This window comes from Dromaius novaehollandiae, chromosome 12 (assembly GCF_036370855.1).
Source record: "Dromaius novaehollandiae isolate bDroNov1 chromosome 12, bDroNov1.hap1, whole genome shotgun sequence".
NCBI classification, from domain to species: Eukaryota; Metazoa; Chordata; class Aves; order Casuariiformes; family Dromaiidae; genus Dromaius; species Dromaius novaehollandiae.
This window is the reverse complement of record NC_088109.1, coordinates 12,924,254-12,944,698: the sequence shown is the minus strand read 5'-3', so window position 1 is coordinate 12,944,698 and position 20,445 is coordinate 12,924,254. Positions and strand designations below refer to the sequence as shown.

At 46.1% G+C, this 20,445-nt stretch overlaps 1 long non-coding RNA gene across 1 annotated transcript in view; it reads left to right on the top strand.

Annotated features, from left to right (window-relative positions):
* LOC135329590 (uncharacterized) overlaps positions 1-16,550 on the top strand; it is a 31,260-nt gene extending 14,710 nt beyond the window's left edge. The window contains exons 2-3 of the long non-coding RNA XR_010391152.1: positions 6,119-6,185; positions 16,426-16,550. This is a non-coding gene — a long non-coding RNA (uncharacterized LOC135329590). The remainder of the gene's footprint in view (positions 1-6,118; positions 6,186-16,425) is intronic.
* The last annotated feature ends 3,895 nt before the right edge of the window (positions 16,551-20,445 follow it).

Genomic DNA, 20,445 nt, shown 5'->3' with positions numbered 1-20,445 from the left:
GTCTATAATGATTAGCTTCACTGGTATTGAGCGTCCTCAGCACCAGGCAGGTCTGGTCCCCAATAACATGATGATCTACCAGCACCCTTTAGCATTTTCGATATATGCACTGAGTGCTGCTTTCAACAGAGTCTGAATAGGACCATGATTTGCAGTTAAAAATTAATACAAAATAATTTATTAGAGTATGCTATTGGAGTCACAGCCTCTACAGGATATTTCCTCTCAGTATACTGTCCAAGTACTGGGGGAGTTTACTGCATGGTTTGCTATGTGGCATCCAAAAATGCTCTATAAATAGCTGTTGATTAGCACCTAGGAACTGTGAGAGGGAGAAAGGAGAGCAGGAGCCGCAGGCTGATCCTTTGATCAGCTGGGCCCTTAGGAACAACAGCGTTTCCCACCACCCGGGCCAGACACAGTGCCATTTTGCAGAAGGCCTGCCCTGAGCGCTCGCCACGGCCTGTGCCCCGCAGCCTTCCAGCAGCCAGAGCAGCCGGGAGGCTCACCCCGGCCGTGCTTGGTGGCGTCTGTCCCTCTATCCTGCTCTCAGGCCTCTCTTGTCCTTTGAAGATTCCCCATTGTTTGGGCTATTAACATACTTTCGGGGTGGATGTTTATCTTTTTTGAAACTTTTACGGCAGGCGCATTGTTAAAGAAAGCCCCGAGAAGCTCTTTGCAAGAAAGCGCCACCAGAGCCCTTTGGTGAGTGTAATGCAGCTCTGAGCCGCTCTTTCCTTTATTTGATCAGCTTCTAATACCTAACAGTTCTGTAAGTAAACATTTATAGATCAAATCAAAAGTGCGCAAAAGGAAGCACTCTCGATAGATTAGAAGCTAAACTGATCTAAATTAGAAGAGATGCAGAGATAACCTTGCCTGGCTAAAAAGCATATACTATCGGTTGCATGCAGATAATTAAATGAATGAGCCCTTTTCTATTGAACAACTGATGTGCAATTGATAAACTTAATTAATAATTAACTTTTTAATTAAATATCAATTTAAAACAAGTGTGGTAATATGCCACTTGCATTTAATTTTGCTGCCTTTTCTTCGTTAAAGAATCGTCATTAGGGTTACAGGTATCTGTTCGAGATGCCTCTGTGCACTGCACAGGGAATAAATGTGTCCGTTGGGCACTTGCCAACAAAGAGATGGTGATGAACAAGAGCAACCAGAGACAAAAGCTGGCGTGAATCTTCAGAGATGCAGGAGAAATTGCAGATAAAGGGCACATCCCTGGCTGATCGCTTCGCTAGCAGCGAAAGGCCTATCCAGGTTTCTGCCCTTCTTCGCTATTCGAGCAAGGCTGCAATGGGAGTAGAAGAGCTGAGCCCGTGCACCAAGCATATGGAAAGAGAGTCCCTTCCCAGGTTTATGACTGAAGAGACTGGATTAAGTCTAGATTGAATATCCAGGCCTTGACCGGTGTGAGGAGTAAAAGATCCATGAATTTTTGCCTTGTTTCAGCAAAAGAATTCCTAATAAATGAGGGAAAGCTGCGATTTTTTGCATGCGTCTTCTCACATGATGCCTCAAGTGTAATTCCTATTAGTGCTAAAGGGGTAATTGGCTCCCCTCGATGCGAACTCCCTATAATGCATCCACGTAACTTGATTTGAGAGTGTAAATCCCATTAGCCTGAATGGCGATCTTCTCTGCCTCTAATTTACCCATTTGATCCTGCGAGCAGTAACAGCCGATCTCGTCTCCCTTTGAAAGCGATAGTCATCTGACTTCTGCTAAATGGCATTTGCAAACGTGCATCACAGTATCACACCTCTGGGCCGCTGCCCCTCTTTGTGTCCCCCCATGAGGCTGGGCTTGCAAACATCTGTGCAAAAGGGATATCGCTGAGGGGCTGCAGCGAACGCCTGCTTTTTGTCTGGCTGCCGGGGGCAGCCACATGTGGCGGCTGCATGGCTGCAACCGTGCGGCAGGGGAAGGGAGTGTGTGCCTTGGGCTCCAAAACGGTCTGGACACTTTCCGGAGGAGCGTGTGAGGTGGTCGTGGTGGCAGTGGATTCATAGCAGCTACCTGGTCCCTGAGCTGCTACTCTAGTTGGACTGCCGGACATCTGGAGACTATGAATAAACACACCACAGCAAGTGAGAATAATAAGGAAGCTGATGGCTTCTTTGCTGTAGGCTTCTGCATCAAAACGCTGGTGAATCCATGCCTGTTCCATACTGCTACTTTTTTTCCCCCGTGTTTAACATATACCTGCAGAGCTCAGCTGTGTGATTTGTGTAACTAAATATGCTAAATCAGGCTCAAAGCTAGCAGCTCCGGCACAGCCTTGGCATTTGGATAGCGTGTTCCCCCTACCCAATGAGCACTTACAGGCAGCAAAGGGATATGCGGAAGGCAGGAAACTGGGTTTGCAAACTGGGAAAAAAGGTGAAAGGCTGCAAGAAATATTTCCACCAACTCTGCACACACTAGCAACGAGGAGAAATATTTGAGCACCTGGCTGAGGATGTAAGAAAATCTTTCTACTGTGGTGGAGGATCTGGGTGACGATTAACAGTTGCATTTTTTTTTCTTTTCTTGAATGTCTTGATTTACTTCCAACTGAAATAAGTAGGGTAGAGCATAAGCCAATGGGCTCTTCAATGTTCTTTCTGCAATGCGGTACTTAAAGCCAGTTGGAAACTTCTCCTCAGAAGGTACCATCTTGGGCACAGCACCAGACTCACCTATCCGGCCGGAATGCACCGCTGATGAAAGGATGATTTCTTTTCCTGCTCTGCCTCATAAGAGGTTATTCTTGCTTCTCCACATGTGAAGGGAAGATGGGTCCCTCCCGTGGGGAATGTTACTGCTGGCCACCACTTCCTTTCTGAAAGCCCCATTTGAAAAGGAGGAAATAGTTGGTGGAGGAAGTTCCTGAAAAGGAATCTTTCAAATCCTTATTTTTGTCAGGTTTTTTTCAGGGGACACCCAATATGATGGAAATAATTGGTGTGTCTGCCTCAAGTGATGGAAAAATTACAGAAAACTGCAAAGGGTGTGACAGCAAGAAAACTGACTTATTCTCCATTTATTGTACAATATTTATCATCAACCCGTTTTGTATATTTTGCTTTCTTTTGTGTAATCTTATCATCACTGGGGTTGAAAACGATGTGATTTTTGCTCCTTTGAGTAGTTGCCAAAAAAGCACTTACGTCGGAGTATTAGTGTATCATTTGGCTAGCACATCACATAATGGTTTTTTTACAGCAAGTATTTAACCGTGTTTTCATCCTGTGGGAAAGAATGATGGGTCTGTTTTGTAAAAATAAGACCTTGTGGCAATGTGGACATGCAAGAGATAGAAACATAATGCAACAAATTAGTTTCAACACACAGAAATGAAGTAGTCCAGGCTCCATATACATTCGGCAGTACTGGTTTCTTTCCCTCTCTCTCTTTTCTCTCTCACTTAGTCTCTTATTTTGAAATGAATTGTTGGATTTTATGGGAAAATTTTGCAAGCACTGTTAATTCCAAGCAGAAACTATTAGAATTCAACCAGCCACCTACTTGATTTGGGCGTGCAAGAAGATGTTTTATATATGCATAGATATTTATATATGTGTGTGTGTGTGCGTGTGCGCATTTGTATGCATACATATATGTAAAAGCAGTATGTATTAGTGCACATGTGAGGGAAAGAATAGATAGTACATACAGCAGGCAGATATGGCCAAATTTATCCATTTTGTATGATTCTGTGCAAGTTCAGTGTTATATGAAGGATTCATTTAGCTTTTTTATAGGCTGAAAAAAACCCATTATATATTAGCAACAGAAGCAGTATTGTGAAGGAGAAAAAATGTGATCATTCTAGTTTCCTCACAGAAAATGAAGACATGGAGCAAAAATTATTTTGTCCTTAAATACTTCAGAAATAATCAAACAGTTAATCATTACAATTGAAGTGGTCCCATCAAATCTCTTCCAAATAGTGGCTAAGTGAATCTCTATAATAATCTGAAACTCACCATTAACTTGAAAAACATTCATACTGTGATCCACATCTGTCCAATCTGTGTGTTTTATAACCTGCACAGAATAACGGTCACCCTTACCTCTGTCAGAAAAGAAGTTAGACTTGCCCTTTTAAAGTTCTCCCATTTCTAAACTTTATTCTTTTTATTAAAATGTCCTGCAGCATTGTGACTAAGATTCCTTTTTCTTTGTACGCAAAATTTCACTGTGATATCTCTTTGCTTTTGCCAAGTGACTGTATAATCTTTTTGATGTCCACCTTCCTTCCTTCCACCAGCTGCTTACCCTTTTGTGCAGTTACATGCACATTTGTATTTTGTCATGTCTGAATTCAGACCCAGAGTCTGGAAATGCCAAGTACGTGCCTAACTTTACTTATGTGAGAATGAGTGGAGTTGAGCATATGGGCTACATGGTTCTTATGTAAAATAAAAAATGCAGTTCAGCAAATTTATTAGGGCTTTTTAGTGAATTATCATCAGTAGTTGCACTAAAATACAACTCAGAAAAAGAATCCATAGCAGAGAGGCTGTGCTGGAATATGCTTCTCATGTGTCTATTATTTGCTTGCGAATTTACAACTTTCCATAATTTTGGCTCTCCCAAGGACATCTACTATTTATGCTCCAAAAGGGCTTTCATCCTGAAAGGTGCTGGATAACTGCACCGTTCGCTGACGTCATTGTGACCAAGGATGCTCGAAACCTGCTCTCTTGGACGTCTAGATTATTCCTTTGAATCGATGGGGTTTTATCATAGCACAAGTGTGTTTTGTTTCTCCACATTGCGTTAGCACTTCGGGGCAGGGACTATCCTGTCTTAAAAGACTGGAAAGCCCCTGTAGCATAATGGCACTACCATAAACAAGTAAGTAGAATAGTGGGCTGGGAGAGGGGGATGAAGACAGTCCTACCACAGCCGCACTGAGGAGGATGTGTGAGTTACGGCTCGTGGAAGGAAGATGCGCCTAGTGGAACATCAGTGTTTTCCTAACCAGTTTGCTTTCCTAAGCAATTCTGCTCTAGTTGTGAGTAGACCTTCACCTTTCCTGTGTTGTAAGAAGAGACATTAAAAGCCAGCTAAGGAAGGTGAGTCAACAGTGACTAAAGACCATGAATTAATTCCTAAGAAATGGCTAATAGGGGGGTAAATAGCTGAAACATGAAGCAGCTTGATTTTGCTTTGACTAACTCTTTATCTTCCTGGAGACGTCACCGCTGTGTTATATCATTTCCTCTCCAGATAGGGTAATGGAAGAACAAGACCTTCCCGTAATGGGACAGCACAAAGTAACTGGGGTATTTTTTCATGGCCGCCTTGGTAGTACAATCAGCCGTAACAGGGCAAAGACTCAGGGGAGGAAGTAACTCAAGGAGAAAAACTAATAAATGACCTTTGCAATAGTGTGATCAAGTCAAGCCCACCAAAAAATGATAGGTGAGGTAAGAGTTTGTTCTGAAGCTGTGTCCTGCCCGCAGGGTATAACCAAGCACTCAGGTAGATAGGAGCAAACTTGCAACACTGGATTTTTTTGGAGGGCTTGTGTTATCCTCGATAAAAATCTCGTTGGAATTTGGGCAGAATGGCGCTGTTGGACTCTCAAGCTCACACTTCCATTTCTGCTCTGCCAAACTTCTGGGCATTTAGTTACTCTTGCTCCAAATAAAATGCTCCAGCCTGGATGTATCTCCCTGAACTTTTAAGGGTTTAACTGCGATACCTATGCTGAAGTGAATCTGCTCTTTGTGGGCTGAGCTCCCCTGTGGTCTCTGGTCCCAGCCTGAGCCCAGCCCAGCTGCTGTCAGCCCTGCACAGTTTGGGGCTAAGCCCCTTTTCCCCACCAAATGCTCACTGTGTGCGCACCCTCCTGTGCAGTGGTGCAGGGCCCTGTGCAATCCCCAAATAGTGTGTGGACCAAACAAAACAGCAAACATCACCCTGAATCTGTGCATATCTCCAGCATTCCTGGTAGAAGTCTCTTAAATAGATGTTTGTATTGAAAGAAGTTTACGCTGAAATGCAAGCCTTTAGAAGAAGATCTATATATTTGATTTTTTCTTGGAGAAACAAATCCCCCAGTTAATTCACACTGATTTTAAAGAAATACATTCTTTTGCAGGGTCTTGTAAGATGGCAGGAGCCAAAGGAATATGCAGAGCCCTGTGCTGAAGTCAGAGTTCAGAAAGGTGAGTTCCCATGAGAGGGAAAGCTTGGTTTTCTTGTTTAACATAGCCTCTTGTTTTAACTTAATGATTCAAACGGCCCATTTCTCATGCCTTTTTTTCTAAATACGTTTATTGTAATGTCTGATGTGTTTTATGAACTTTGTTTTTTTATTCCTGTAAAGGATAGCTTTCAGGTAAGTTCTTGTTTCTTCTGTTTTCCATCTATAGTTGCGGAGATGTAAGGTAAATACTGTCTGTTCCAAGAAAGAAAGAAAGAAAGAATGTTTTTCTAAAATGACTATTTAGTAAAATAGTCATCTGACATGAAGTTATGGTGATGTGCCTGTTCCCTCTTTGACTTTCCATGAATATCTTGGGGTGCGTGTGTACACACACACTCACACACATATATGAATATGCCTGGCAACAGATAAAGTAGACTAATAATAGAAAGTGTTGAAGGGGCAGAGGTTGGTTTTAAACTTTCTGATGTATTTTTCTAAATGTTTTGACCATCAACTAAGTAGGAATAAACAATCATGTGACAGATATGTTCATGTAGAGTCAGATAAAGCATTTAAATTTCAGTTTTCAGACAAATGCTGCAATGATTGATTTAAGTAACAAGAATTAGTTGCAGAAAATTAAAAAAGGGATCCAAAACCTCTGCAGACTTCTTACTTGCTGTTTGCAGGGAGAAAGCAAAATTGATTCAATAATTTGATACAAATGATTTGTCCAGTTGTTCATGCAGCTAGCAGGGTGTCTGGACCTGTGTAATAGTTAAGTCACAGCTACATTGATGAGGAAAGGACTGCAGAAAAGCTCTCTTTTAGCAAGCTGCTCTCTGTTCAGCTGAAACGGAAGAATCTCCCCAGATGCTGCATTCTTTTCTCAATATTTCTGAGCTGGTGTTGCCAAACAGTCGAGCCAATGCACTCACTGCAGAGTGAGCGAGGCTGATGGGCACAAGTCTTCTCCGCAGGTGGGAAATGGTGCAGAGCAGCAGGACCTTCGCTGCTTACCTGGATGCGAGCCTTCAGGGAATATCCTGGGGCCACTGGCACTAATCCTGAGGCCTCTGATGCTCAGCGCGCTCCAGACTCACCACCTGTGCCGGTAAAAAAGGCTTTTCTAGTCTAAAAATAAGCAGCTGGTGTCTGGAATCTGCTTCTGGGAGTGTGTATCGGATGTGTAATTTGAACTTGCTTTTGAGGGCCTTGTAACCTCTCCTGTAGCCAGTGCTGCCTTCCTGGAGCCGGTTCTGTGTTTCCCCTATCCCCACAGATGCCTAGATGGTTTGTAAAGTTAGGCACAAGCCCACCCCGACTCTGTTCAGGTACATTACAGCATCGCATCCCACCCGCAAATTAACCAGGCACAAGTAACTCAGGGCCCATTATCCTATTTTAACTGCTCTCCCACTGTTTTGTATCAAGCTACTTAAACCCATTTGTTTGGCAACAGCTGAAACTAGACACTGATTAGGATGAGCGAGGGAAGGGAGAAACCTGTAGTTTCCAAGGATGAGTCTTAATTGCAAAGGCTTGATGTTTGCTGTAGACCCTTTGGGGAAATTGCTGCTCCTGTCTTGGGATGTTACTGTTGTGAATGGGGCAAAGCTGGAAGTTCCTTTCTGGCTGATGTCTTCCTTGCTTAGAAATACTTGGATTTGGCATGCTTGACCAGACTTGAAGGAAAATTACAAGGACAACTTTTCCTTTGCCTGTTGCTTATGTGTGCCAGATGAGATCTTTTCTGGTCCAGACCTTTAATGCAGTTGTTGTGTTAGAAGATAAGTGGTACTAGCAGGGAGATGGGCCGAAGTGTTTTGGTTTTGATCTGAGCCCCAGTCTGGTTTCATCACCAAAACCCTGCTGCACGAGCCAGGCTGCAACCCTACTTGCAGGACTAGTTGAGGAGAGTTTACATGCTGTTCACGTAAAGTATGTCCATCTTCACCCCATTTTATAACATGGAAATCAGAGTGGGTTTGGGACAGGTAATCAGAAACCAAATTCAATGTCAGTCCAGTTTTCTTTTTTTATCCAAATCATCAAAATGTAGAAAGATAGGGATGAGCAGGAATGGGTTTGGCAGACAACGAGAGGAGTCCCAGTAAAATTTCTCTGGTACCAGCAAACTTCCCTGGCCTTAGATGTAGTTCAGAACCATCTCCCAAACTCCGGGACCCCCTTGGCTATGGGTTTTATGTGTCACAAAGGCTGGCTCTGACAAACATTTTTAGAATCACCGTCTGTCAGCTTTTCCTTCAGGGATCCCCATTTACAATAGCTTGTATCCAGGCCATGTGCAAATCCCACTGGGCTGAAACTTGGCCCTGCACTAGGTTGGCCTGGATGCAATTAACAAACACAAAATTTATTTAATTTAGTTTGGCCAAAAATATAAGATTCTTTTGTTTGCAGATGCTGAAGTTTAGATGCCTTTCCAAACTTATCAAGGACAAGGGAATCACTTTGGAGAAAATAACAGCCAACCCCAAAGTTATCCTAGAATTCAAGTTGAACTAGAAACCTAAGCACCAAGTAGTTTGTGAAGCTCAGAAACAGAGTCCATTTTTTCTTACTACTTTAATTTTTGTTGCTGTCTCTGAACATCATTGTTCTAGCTGGGCTCTAGACACAAATCACTGAAACATCAGAAGAAAACTAGCATTTGCAACATCTGAGGGCCTAGCAGGAAGTATCAGAAATCTCAGGGGAAATTTTTAAGAGAAACGTCTGACCCAGAGTGTGGAGGTTATGACTCTTACAGGAGCACATCTAAATTACTTTAGTCTGGAGATCTGGCTGGAAATCTTGTAAGATCAGGATCTGTCTATCTTGATTGTCCATCCAGGCCCTCCATTTTTTAGGTGTTATCTGCCAGACTCAAACATGATAAACCTCATGGTGCCTGATTTATCTCTCTCAGAAAGATGAAGGGCTGAGTCAATCCTTCTGCATTCACATCTTTGTTTCCTAATTCCCACAAAAGTGCCAGGCCATTTAATTTATTCCCATCCCTGCATCATCCGTGCAGGTACCCTGTGGTTCTAAAACAAAATTCCTATATAGGACACGTGCCTCCCTTGAGCACTTTTAACCCCTCACTGCCTATCCCTCATGTATGGCCCACAGAAGATGCAATGGATATGCCAAGTGCATTGCAGGCTGCCCATAAATAGAGTGGGCTACAAAGGCTCAGCTCCGAGCCTTTGGCAGTACAGCACTGCATGCTGAAGCTGCTGGAAACTTCACAGCAATGGCCGTAGTAGCAAAGTGCTCTCCATACCTAAAATACAGCCCTGCTACCCGACCCGAAGGATGGGGTGAGAAGCCAGAGGAGAAATCCCCTGCAAGTACTTAGCAAACGGGCCTGCGGCAAACAGCTAATGCAGTCCAAGATGGAGAAGCAGTTCGCATAAGCACTGATCAACATGGCATAAAATGTTTGCTTCTATACACCCCCCAAGTCTGCATTACTCTGAGTGGTAACACGGGAGCTTTTTTTTTTTTTTTAAGATCATTTTTATTAATTAGGGGTAAGCTTCATCTCTGATGAAGTAAGCACCCCAGCAGTGCTGGGAAGTTCAGTCCCCCCTTCTCCCTACTTCCCAAACCTCCCTGCAGTTGTGGGAGGGAGAGCAGATCGGGTGTGATAAACCACCCAGCACCCTCGGCAGCAGCTGGGCCCGCCGCTGTCAGATTAGTTAGTATGCTGCGGCTGTGCAGTTCCTCTGCCATCTTCATTCACCTTAGAAATGTGGAGTTTGAATGGTTTATCTCTATTAATCACCAGCTCAAAAAGCTTTGTGCACCGAGGGCCGCAGATAATTAACTTCACTATACTGCTTGTCTTATCAGTATCAACCTCTTGTCCTCCTGTGAAATAGTTAAAACCATCAGCCCCTTTTTACTTTTCCATTTAACTCTAATGCTTTAACACTGATGTTCTAAATGGCCCTGCGATTCATACTTATTAGACAAACCTTTCTTTCTGCATCTCTTATATTTTTTGATAATTGGCCATGTACGTTTCTAAGGGGCTCAACAGCTTTTCATGCCACTATACTAATAATTAAAGGTTTCTCACAGCCTTTCAGATTTCTCTTTACCTTCTTTTCTTTGATAAGTATAATTTGCTGTTTAATTTGGGGGGAAGAAAGTAGTAGTAGTGAGAAGCTGACTGAATAGGAAAAGGTTTTGTTTGACAAAATACTCTAGCTTTAAACAAATATTTGTTGCTCCCCTGTTTTTGTCCCTTCTCTTGCTTGAGCTCCCCTCATTCTGGCCCTGTAAAATGTTGTAAAAATCCAGTAAGAGAAAAGAGGAAGGTGAGAAGGAGAGGTATGCCATGTGAGAGGGAGATAGGCCAAGCTTTCTGGGCAGGTAGGCAGGAGGTGGGGATCCATCCTTAGCTGTGCTGCTTGGTGTAACCCTTTGCTTTGCTCGTGTCTCAGTTCCTGCAGTGGTGGTGGGAGCTTGTGCCCCATCAGAGAGCAGGTTGGGTTGGCTTGGGGCAGAGACCTGGGCAGGGTGGGCGGCTCGGGGTACCGGCAGGCATCACCTGAGCCTGAGTGAGGCAGCGAGAATGACATGGACCTCCAAAAGTACGTGGGATGGGCTTGGGCAGCCTTTTTCTCACCATGTGGCTGGTGTGTCTTCCTGGGCTGGGCTGAAGGGGATGTGGCCCCTCCACCCACCCTCCCTCCCGGTAGCTCTGCACCTTGGGTGGTGACGGACATGGGGATGGGAAAGGGGGGGCCACGATAGGAGGGATGTGTGGCCTAAGAGGAGTAAATCCAAGTCTGTTAAGGGTAAATCCAAGTCTTTAGTGCCCTGCTCACAGGTCGAAACAGTGCACCCTTGACTAGACTGAATGCTAGCCAGCTGTAAGACTCGTTCCCCTGTTCCTCGGGATAGGAAACGGCTGTTGGATCTTTAGTAAAAACTATGCGGAAACATGTCTGGAAAATAAGAAGTAAAGCCCGGTGAATTGTTGGCAGCAACCCTCTATTCCCTCGAGTTCCTTAGAAACGTGTACAACTGGCATCCGTCACGATGCCAAGAGCAACAAGAAGAGCCGGCGCTGTCTATGCTCACACCTAGCGCAGCTGTCGCCAGGGCCCTGCTCCAGGAACCAGCAGAAAAGGAGCCCTTGATTTGTGGGTTTGCAGCCTTGAGTTTTGCCCCACAGTGAATGGGTTGTCCCAGTGGCTAGCGCTGGGGCCCTGCAAGCCACGGCTCCGGGGCCACAACCAGGCATCGAATCACTGCCGTTTCCAAGTGATCAAACTGGAAACTGTAATCAGAACGAAATTCTGGGTGCAGGCCAGTGGCTTCCATGGGAACGTAACAAAACTACATGCAGCTTTGCTCAGGTTGGACTGAAGGCAGCCAAAAGTGGTGGCAATATGTCAGCCTGCCCAGCCTTTAGACATGGGGTGGCTGATGTTGCCGTCCTGTTATTGTTGCCAAGCAGTCGACACAGAGCGACTTGCTCTCCTGGTGTGAAGGAAAAGGAAGTGGAAGCAGAGACAAAGCAAGATGTATGCCGGCTGGCATGGCGGGGCACCGCAGCGTGCCACCCCGCAAGTGCTCTCACGCTGAGTCACCCAAGCCAGGTACTACAAACAGGCCAAGGACAGTCCTGTGGGCTCCAGCCCTTTATGGATTCCCGTGTGCGTGCTAGAAACCCCTTCTAGTCCAGCTCTCGCGCCCTTGGAGGCCATCTCTGTCGAGGCTCCGGACAGCAGAAGTCAGTGCTGTTGTCCATCCTCCTGCTTGAGCCCCTTTGCTCTCCCAGGGGCGATGCGGCAGTCACCTTGTTTGTGCTGTCCACGGGGCATCCTTCTCATGTGCTGGTGGAGTTCCAGCTTTTCAGGTAGTTTTGCCAGGCTGTTTTTAAGGGTCCTTACCCGCACCTCATGGCCTTTGCTCACAGCTCTCTTGGCTCCCTCTGCCTGGCCTCTAATGCCCATGTCCTACCTCTCTGTGCTCGAGGGGCATTAATCTGTGCATTTGTGGACCTCACGCTTTATCTATCCATAAACATTTCCTCATTTCGTCTCATTTTATCCTCTGCCTGTCTTCTCCCAAAATCTTCCCTGTGCTCATTTTCTAGTCAGCTTTCCCTCCCTCTGTCACTTGTGCTGCTTGGGCCTCCTGAGTGTTTCCTTTCTTTTTTCCTTTTTTTTTCCTCAGGTTCTCCAATTCCGACATCTGTGTCTTCTCTCTCCTGATTTTGGGTCCTTTCATTCCCAGCTGATTTCTTCCATTCCCCTTGTGCGTTGCCGCGGAGACCCTGCCTGGTGGCAATGTAGCTGGGGAAGAGCTGGGACCATCTTTGGTCTGAGCACTAGAGCCATCTTCTGTGAAGGATAACCCCAAAGAGCTCCCTTAGGGCACTCTCCTATACCGTGGAAAATGTGAGGATAAAAAGGCTTTTACCCAACCTGATGAACTCATCTCTTACCACCAGCCTGGGGAGAGTACTTCCACAGCCATCTGTGCATACCGTGCTGAAGCTGAACCCTCATCCAGGAGGGATCCAGAGGAGTCCCATCACTGCCATGGTCATCTCTGCTTTCTTAGTTGTTGCCTGGGTCAGGAGAGGGGTTTGGGGGCTCTTTGGTGGTTCGAGTGAGGGATCTGGGGTACAGAAACTCTTTGCTGCTCTAACAGCCTATCCAGCTTGATTCATACAGATGAGGCCATTTGAGCTCAGAGGACCCAGTGCCTTTGGCCTTCACTAAATCTGCTCTGAAAAGAATTACTCAATATCTCCCATTCTAATTCTTAAACTAATTCACTCCAGCTGCCTAGCTCTTTCCATGAGCATAGGTTGAATAAGCATTATTGCTCTTGTGGGACACATGCTAGTTTATACTTCTAAACCCCAGCTCCTGGAGTCATGGGAGACTCTAGCTTTCCTTTTGAAACAAAACCTTTACACAGTTGTGGAGAACAGGTTGGAAGTGTGATGCCCGGGCTCTGAAATGATTACACAGAGAAGAAAAAGCCAATAGTGTGTTTTAAGACTTGTGATTTTTACACTATCTCCTGACACGGGAAGGAGGTAGGAGCAAAGGAAAGAGAGAAGAGCTGATCATAAATTTTTGACTGTTGGGGATGGGCAACACAGTGTTATGTTCATCCAGTCAACACACAGCGACCGTTTCTTATCAGAGCCAGAGTTCTGAATTGCAAAACAAGTTCATGGAAAAGTCATTCAGTCATTTTTTTGAGTGAAGAATTCTCACAACGTGTGGACTGTTCCTGAATCATTCTCAAACAGGGGAGGAAGAAATGAAAAAAAGGCCGGTGGTGCCTCTGTTGTGAATAATTCATCCCATCCTATTAGCGTGGGTGCTGACTCTCTTCACGTAGCTCCCACCTGGGTGGGCAGGAGTGCGGGATGCTTCCCCTATCTCCATTGCTGCTGGGAGTTAATAGGAGCACTCAACACACACATGCACGCTCCAAGCAGGGTCAGAGGGCAGGCAGCACATTGTGACCTAAAATCTTACGGCTTTTATTCCTTTCCGGTTAGGTGACCCTCTCCCCGTTTGGGCAACTGGCTTGCCCAGTGCCCATGCCTGGGATGCAGCATGGTGGTAGGGTCCGGCTGCTCCCGGAAGCCAGGCGTGGGAGTTGCTGCCCTCTAGGTATAGTGACTACCTACGTACCTGCACTATTTGTCTTTATGTTCCACATATGACAATTGGAAATGAAAAGCAACAGCAGTTACTAGGTGACTGGTGGCTGCCCCTATACCATCTTGAGCAGGACAGCTTGAAAATGCTCATTTGCAGACAACTCACCAGGTCCAGTGCTGTGTTGCAGCGTGACAAATTGTCCCACGTCACCATGGGGCTGTCGGCACATCTGGCCTGCTGTAGCACCAGGGATCCGGATCCTCAATGTCCTCATGTGTTACTGTTCATCCCATTCAGGGTTTTATTTTCAGTAACTTTATGATGCAGATAGCAGTAAGAACTCTGACCAACACCTTTGGGAGTTCTCATTGATGCTTCAGTTTTCTCCCCTTCCCCAGAAATCTGTCTTTGAGGGCAGTTCTCTTATCTCTGCTTGTTTTGTTTTTGCATCTTATGTAGCAGAGCATCTAGAGGTCTCTCCTCCTTCCTCCTATTCAGTTGTCTGTCTCCCTCCATCACTTCATCACCCTCAGCTGCTTGTTAGTCTCACTGATTTCCTCCTGCTTCTCCCAGGTTGGTCCATGTGTCATTTTTGCTCAGTAGTCCATGTTTCTTTCTCTCCCACTTCTCTCTGTCTCTTGTTTCTCCCTCCTTTCTCTCTTTCGTTTTTCCCCCCTAGTGTCGGAACTTCTTTCTTTGATTCCCCCCCTCCACCTCCCACCCTTTATAGTGCTGTTATCTGTGATTTTGGCAAAGAGCACATTTATTGGGGAGGAATATCCCCATGGCAACGCAGCAGATGGTGACTTTTGATTAGCCTGGCTTTTTTTTTTTTTTCCCCCGACTGCCAAATCACAATCCGTCTTTGAAATTAAATCAGGCTGTGATAGCATCAGTTGTTCTGGAGAGGGGACGAGAGAGAAACAAGACTGAAGTATTACAGCGGGAGCCAGGATGTAATGCAAATTCATGTTTTTTAACCCCAGCAATAAAAACCCCTGTTCATTCCGGGAGCAGGAGGAACCACAAGAGAGAGAATAATAAAATAAAAAAATAAGATTAAAAAAATGTTATCACTGCACACGGGCTCCTCACTCCAACCATGTTGGTGTGTTTGTCTCTAACACTGATGTCGTCATCCCTTGCCGAGTCACCTGGTGCTGCTGGGCCTAATTCTGCTCCTGTTTAAACACCATCGAAGGTTTTCCTCATGTGGCTCAAAACATGGGCCAGGGAAACTCCCTGGCTGGGTGGCTGTTGGAGGGGTGGCCTGCAGCCCCCAGGTCTGTTGGAGGGCTCCAGTCCAGCCAGAGAGGAGACAGAGTGGGTCTAGATGGCATCTCTTAAGTGGTCAAAGCATTGCAGAAGTTGAACCAGCAATGCCACACATGTGAGGGAAGTGGGCTAGGGAAATACCCCATTCTGCTGCCCCAGCGGGCAGAGGCCAGTTTCTTAGGTGGGTGATTCAAGCAATTTATTTATGTGAGTGAGGCATCCAAAGTAGGAAGGAAAATATTAGCAAGTAGCAGGAGGAAGGAAAGCAGCTTCTGGAAGGCAGTGGAAGGAGGAGAGGGGGAATTCAGGGTAGAGAGAGGAAACAGAGGAACCTGAGAGGGTGGATGGCATCACTGAGCCAAGGCTTTGAGTGACTGAGGGCATGGGAAAGCGAGGAGCCGTCTGTAGTGGCACCAGAGAGGTCTGAGCCTGGGGAAGGAAGGGCACAAATTTGCTGCCAGCCATAAAGAGAGAGTTACAGGGCATAGCCCCATGCAAGATGGGAAAGCAGATACAGAAGTAAAACAGTAAGGAACTTTCTTGAAAGCTTCAGAAGTGGGTGGTATTCAAGTCCCATGAGCTCTTTTTCCTGGTGCTTTTTGGAGGGTGACCAAAGGTGAATGCAATTGAGTGCTAATCATAGCCAAAGATAAAGGAGGGTTTGAAAATGAAAGCTGTGGAGAGGAGATGACTAATGACCCAGAGATTTTGTGGGAACTGACGTGTTGTCTCAGGCTGCAAGTCTGCTGGGCTGCTATCTCCAATTACTAATGTTCCCCATGCAGGAGTTTAGAAAGCAGTTGTCTGGTCTCAGTGCTGGCTTCTTGGATGCAGTGAGTTTAGTGGCCATGGCTAAAGGTAATTAAAGGGTCATATTCAGTCTTGATGAGACTCAGCTGAAGGCAGTGTAGTTTCATCAGAAATAAAATGCCCCAAGGGTTAATGCCCTTTCCTGTTTGGCGTTATATCATACCTGTTTTCAGTTGCAGTGGGGCACGAACACACATGAGAACTTGGTATGCTTCCTATGTGCCCTGAGATACTTGGACTCTGTCATTAGATGCTCTCTGCCCTTGCAAAGAGGCTCTTTAGCTTTCCTGAGACTGTCTGCATGCACAAGATCATAATGTAGCATGCAAAAGATGGTTCTCCTGAAGGAGCTCTGATCCTGATGTAGGATTCAAATCTGCACTCTTCTGACCTGGAAAGTGAACGTAGCTAATCTGTAAGTATGGGACTATCTTGTCCCATATGTTAGAAGAAATATTTGAGAAGCTCTCGTGATATTTTCTGATAAATAGCACATGCTTTCTTTCTTGCTAGGGGCTACGGTCCGCCACTACATCTCTCCCGCTGCTTTTTTAGTCAAACCAATACTGTTTCCTGCTATGCTCTAGCTGATTCTGCAGCTGTCTTAAGTTCTTCCAGTCTAGGATAAGCTCTCTGGCCCACAGGTAAGTTTTTGCTGTGTATGTTATTTTTTTCTTTTGGAGTGCTCAGTTTGGAGTGTTCTGTGTATGTCTTGTGTTAGAGCTGATTTTCTTTGAGGAAAGGTTAAGATCTGAGTGTAGGAGAAAAGTGAGGTCTGGACCCCACTACAGCTTAGTTGCAAAGGGGTGTTTCTGGGGGTGATTCTTCCCTGTGAGAGACAGAGAGAAGGGAGCGCTCCAGTCTGCACGTATTGGTTCACGTGTTGATGGAAAGCATCAGAGAAGTGTTTCATGAGCACAGTGGGATGTAAACTCCTGTTTGAATCTCAGATGACTAGTCAGGGGGGTTTAACCCATGGCTCATTCTCTTTAGCCACTTACCCTGGTTTAGACTAGGGTTTGGCATGGATTTGTACCTACTGGGCACTCTTTTTCTCCCATTTCCATCAGATTGCTACTACTTGCTTTCTTGCCCCTGGTGTCTTGCCAGCGTCTATCTGTCCCCAGATATCTTTTTCCCTTGCTTGCATCTCCCCCAGCCTTGCCCAAGCACCTTCTGACCACTCTATTCTCCTCTTCCTGCGCATGCGGCCACTTGGGGCTGGTTGACGTCCAACGTGCCTTTCCTTCCCTTGTTTATGAGCCTCTGCTCTCAGCCAGCCATGCTGTAGAGACCACACGTTACATGCCTCTGTGTTTGTTCTGCCCTCTGGTACTGTTATACCCTAACTGGTAACCTCTAACAGCTTGTAGGAGCTGCCAGTGGATGGGAGCCAGTCCTGCCCCATGCCATGCCCCTTCAGTTCCTCCTGTTAGCACCACATATGTGTCTTGAGCGATCCCAGCATGACGAGCGTGACATCCACAGGGCTGCAATCCAATCCGTGGAGCTGCACAAAACAAACAGGCTGTGACACCACGGCAGAGGACTCGAGTCTATCTGGGTTGACACCACATCGTTATATACTGGTGCCATGACACTAGTGCTCAAAATAGAATTGGGACAATTTGATTTCCTGCAGATCTCAGGATGGGGTCATAAAAACGGAGACTGTGCTGGAGAAATGGGATAGGGTGGAAAAGTTTGGTGTGACATCACAGCCGCTTCCATGCCAATGGACTCCTACTGCTGCAAACATGTGATTGTGATTTTGTTGCACGCTCCATCGGAAAAGAGCCAGGCTGGCCGGGGAGGGAGGGAGGAGAAGAGATGGAAATATTCAGTTTTTCTATCTTGATTCAAATATCTGACAATAGCCTCGCAGCCCAGGGGTGCTGAGTGATCAGGCGTAGGGACCACAGAGCTGAGTGTGTTGCCAGTGCTGCTTAGATCAGTGGAGCTCAGGGGTCTGCAGCAACGCAAGTGGGGACAGAATAAAAATCCTTGATTTTCTGCTTGTTTGTAATAAGCCTGGCATGGAGAATCCTGGCCTGCATTGGGGTGCCTTTACTGGAGAGTTGGGTGGTCTCATTGTGCTCTTCCCCACTGATCTAATGTCACTTTCCTTGGCAAGAAAAGCCTACAGGCCTGAAGCATGGCTGCAAAAGACACTGCATAGCTGTTGTCTTTTAGGGGTTCCTGTTACAGAGGAACAGGCATCGGTATTAGAGTCCCACCTGTAAAACTGGGAGCAGAGGTAAGGGATTTAAGTAGCTGGGGGTGGAGGGAGAAGGAAAGAAAGAAGAAAAGAGATGAGGAGAGGAAAGAAACAGAGGGCATCCCAGAAAACAGAACTATTTACCATACCTAGACAACTTGTTGCACCCAGTTACCCTCCTGTGCGAACAGCGGTTGTGGTTGGAGGGTGGTGAAGAGGAGTGCAGCTGGGAGCTGGGCCAGCCCAGGGCATGGTGGGCCAGTGGGGTCAGGCAGGAGAAGGCAGGACAGGAGCTGAGCACAGATGGTGGGGGTGGAGGGCAACCCCGCTATCGCGGTGCCAAGGATCTCTGCCTTAGCGGACTGTTGGCATGGCCCAGACAACAACCCTGGAAATGGGCCATGGGTGGAAATCACCTAAGGGTTGTTTCGTGTCTGAGGATATTGCTGTAGGACATCTCACTTCTGTTGCGCAGCATAGGACGCTGACTGCTGCGAAGCCCTGCTTGGCAGCAAGATCCTTCCTGAGCTGGAGCAGCCTGCGGAGACCAGCCCAGCCGGCCTTGTTGCGTTCAGTGCACGCAACGTTGGGGGATAGGGAGCAGAATCTGTGGGGGAAATGGGAGAGTGAAGGGAGCTGGCTAATGCACCCGTCTATCAGATTAGGCTGTCAAAAAATCAAACCGCTTCCATCACTGTCCGAGGAGAGACTCTCGCTTCCTGCTTAATGTGATCGCAGTCCTGTTGTTGCCACTCCAGGGAGAGGGGGCCACTGCCACCTCAGTGTGCGGCAGGCTGTGAGTTTAAAATCCTATTAGGCAGAGACTAACAGTTGCAAAAAGAAAGCAGGTATCCCCTAGTGGGGATTTAAAGATGTTTAGACATAATTGGATTTTCCAAGCAGATGTCATTATTGTTAAACAGTTGCCCACTTGATATGTTCAAGTTGTTGGCTGTAATTGCTAAAATTAGCAGGTCTGCATAGAGCAAAGGTCAGTCGGTTAATATTGTGATTTAGTATTTTATGAAGTAATTCCAAATGCTTTTATGTATGTTTTTGTTTTTGCAGCCTAAGCCCACATTAAAGTAGTTGTGGGCCTGCTAATAAAATAATGACTCAGCCTCCCTGCGCAGGCTGCTGACCGGGCTCGGCTGCCTGTGTTCGAGCCACGCTTGCTCTGCGCTTTTTGCAGTGCCACAAGCGAGCCAGGGCCTCGTGCTTGCGTTTGATGCTGTGTTCAACCTGAGGCTGGAGGTATCAAACTGCGCCCTGAGCTGATGTATTCAGAGAAAGGAGTCACGTGTAAGAAGCACATCACATCCGTCTGTGGCTGGAAGGGTGAGGAGCTGGTTTCCTTTGGTGTCTGAACAAAAGGTTCTGCCTCTAGAGCCTGTGTTCCTTGGGGATGGCCAGAAATGTGTGTGCAAGTGCCTTTAGACATGAACAATTTTGAAAGACACACCACCGCCTAGGCAAGGTCCCAAAATATAGCTTCGAAGAGGGAAGATGCATTTTTGTAAGAGGAGCAGGGAGCTAGAGCTACAAGAGATAAAGGTTCCTGGGTTTTTGGGCTGTGGTTGATCATCTGGTACTGCCTTCTCTGGCTTTACAGCTGCTAAATGGGATTAGAAGAAGCTAGAAAAAAAAAAAATCCTCAAAGTTGTTAGTGTTTTGCTGACGTGCTCAGCATTAGTCTGATCCCATATTCTGGGTTTTCTCCCAGGTCATGTCGGAAAGGGCTGCTGATATTCATTCATCTTTCTCTGCAACACGGGCACAATCCATTTCCTTGGATGGTTTGGACACTACACCTGGAAGATTTCTTGCCCTTGCAGATATGCAGGACTTTGGTAATGCAGTTTTATCTGCTCTCTTACTATGAGACCTTTACAGTTATCTTTTTTTCTCAGTTCTTCTGCTTGCAGGAAGTGCTGAGAGGTGTTTTGTGGCCTAGAGGGCCCAGGGACATGTGGAAGAGGTTCTGTAGGTCCTTCTGGTCGCAATACTTGCTGTGTGATGTTGGTCCCCTCCTGACCCATGTCTCTGTATTCCTAACAGCAAGTTTCCATTGGTGCCATTGGCAGAGCTGCTGCAGGAACACTCTGCTGCTGTGAGCAGCCTGGGAAAGCGGAGTGCTCGCTCTTAGATATTGTCTGCTCTCCAGGCAAAAGATGGAATTGCTGACCCGAGTCAGGTCAGGTCTGAGCTGTGTGCAGATCTGCATATCTTCATCACAGATCAAGAAATCTTGAGGGACATGCATAAAAATAATAGATTAGAGATGAGTCTGAACCAAAATTTTAGCTCTGGCATGC